Source organism: Gigantopelta aegis, unplaced genomic scaffold (assembly GCF_016097555.1).
Source record: "Gigantopelta aegis isolate Gae_Host unplaced genomic scaffold, Gae_host_genome ctg5948_pilon_pilon, whole genome shotgun sequence".
In the NCBI taxonomy this organism is placed as follows: domain Eukaryota; kingdom Metazoa; phylum Mollusca; class Gastropoda; order Neomphalida; family Peltospiridae; genus Gigantopelta; species Gigantopelta aegis.
This window is the reverse complement of record NW_024534734.1, coordinates 1-2,334: the sequence shown is the minus strand read 5'-3', so window position 1 is coordinate 2,334 and position 2,334 is coordinate 1. Positions and strand designations below refer to the sequence as shown.

Genomic DNA, 2,334 nt, shown 5'->3' with positions numbered 1-2,334 from the left:
GCAAAATTTGATAGTAGAGAGGAGAGAGAGTACATACCACTCAGAATATTCTTAGCAATATACTCAAATTTAGGTCAGTTATTAAAATATCACCTAGAAGATAAAATTGAACCCTGGCAACCTTTTATTGCACTATTGTAAATAAAAATAAGAGTCACTGTACTAGTTTGCCAGTTAAATTGATCTACTAAATACAATAATTGTCCTGATAATCATATTTCACGTACTCTTCAGAAATAGGGAGAGAACACAATACAAATCATGTGGTAATCTGTCATTTTGAAATTGCCCAATAAGTATCTTCATTACTAAAATATTGTTAATCTTCACATTTGCTGGTCACTCCTCTACAGCAACTAAGAGCATAAGTCACGTCCTTTCACAACCATTTATCATAATGACAAAAATAAGCAATGAACAAAATAATGTGATAATACAAGACGTCAATTTTCATTTGGAAATTTATTAATATAATAACACATATTTAACAATAGCAGAATAAAAATGAACTCTTGGTCCTATTCAGTTTCGAACATACTATTGAAATACCTCCCATAAGCCATCTCCTTATCTCACTGGTACCAGCTCCAATCTCATATAACTTTGCATCCTCGAAGGTAAACGTCCAGTTGGGTACTCATTAATATCCAACCAGTACCTCCTAATATCAGACAGATCTTTCATAACTACAGCAACAAAACTAACCTAAACATTGTATAGCATCGAGCTGCAACTTGAGTACATTCCAAGCAGACATAGAGTATAGCTCCGCAGCCAGTCTTACCAAATGCATCTCCAGTATCACATGACCTTGCTACTGAGTACACATAAGAACGACAAGCACTTAGTCGTGTGTACATATCTGCCATCTTGCCCTGGAGCAGTTGAAAGTGGCCAATTTTTTGCCCAAATTGTTCTCGCATATGCATATATGGAAATGCAATATCAAACACAGGCTGCATAGTCCTACTGGTCCAGCTGCTGTATAGCTCGTTCATAATCTACCACTCATTAGGACATATATCCTTTATGACTTCTCCAACAACATTAGAGGCTTTTAATGGAAGATATATATTAAATATTTGTTGAGGTTAGCTAAACCTGGGACATGACAGTTGTCAAATATTAGTTCACTAGTATTAGAACCTCTCATACCAAGTTTATCTAGTTTTGAGCGTACTAATCCTTCCATGTCCTATAAACAACACACATCATGTTTTTCCAGTAAACAAGACACATCGTTTGTCTACCAATGCTATGTGTTCACCTTTTCAATAATAAATGTTGTAATACCGTGTTCTTTCTTGTTGGGTTCAGTCTTACCATATACCAATAAGAACATCACGCATTCAGGGGCCATTGGTAATCCAGAACTTAGATACCATTAAGAAATATAATAGTCTCCTAAAAGAATGAAGATCATGGTATGAGGAAACCAAAATTCTAACAACCTATGAGAAGATGGGAACAGTTGGGGTCTCAATGATAAGAAACTTCAAAATATTAGAGCCAAAGAACTAAGCATACAAAATACAAACCTTTTTTCTCACCCTCAACAATTTCATGGAGACAACATCCCCTCCCCAGCTGTAGCTTCACTCATTGCTAGTGCTCCGCAACATGTTCACCATTAATAAGCTAAAAGAAAAATGGTCACTTTTCTAGAGCTCTTTGTATACTTTTGGTAAGTACTTCTCCTTTTGTTCATCAGATCCATTCTTACTAACTGATTACACAGAGATTAGAATGGCACCATCAAACTCAATGTCTATTGCTGCACTAACCGAGAACATCTCTTCCATTACTATAGCATGATCTAGATAACCTAGTCTTCAGTACCACCACTAGACCATTGTTCTTTCTAAACATAGTGTCATTATTAATACATACAATATGTGTATAGTATTACTGGTGCTGTAATACCAAGGAGACCCAAGAGATCTAACTTCTTCCAAAATTCCTATAAAATAATAAATGATGTGACTTCAAAGTTGAATTAAAACTTCATTTACATGTGAAGGCTTGTTAGGTTGATGAAATAAAAAAAGCCCTTCTAGTATCTTTATGTTTACTAAGCCTTTTCTATATTGTTTCTAAAAGTTACTTAACAATATATGCAATTTCAACAAATGAAGTTCTTCCACCAGCTGTCAAATACATTGAAACCTAAAGCTGTTTCTTCTATTTTCATTAATCATCTTTAGATTTAAAAGTGCCTCCCATCATGTCTAGACTACTTAAGTTGTAACAATACCACAATGGACCATATGATACGTAATCATGATGCTAATTTATGTTTTATGGAATTGGTAATTCATAACATAAATTTAATTT

At 34.4% G+C, this 2,334-nt stretch overlaps 1 pseudogene; it reads right to left on the bottom strand.

Moving 5' to 3' along the window:
• Window positions 1-549: 549 nt before the first annotated feature.
• Window positions 550-1,726, bottom strand: LOC121366498 (annotated as a pseudogene).
• Window positions 1,727-2,334: the final 608 nt, after the last annotated feature.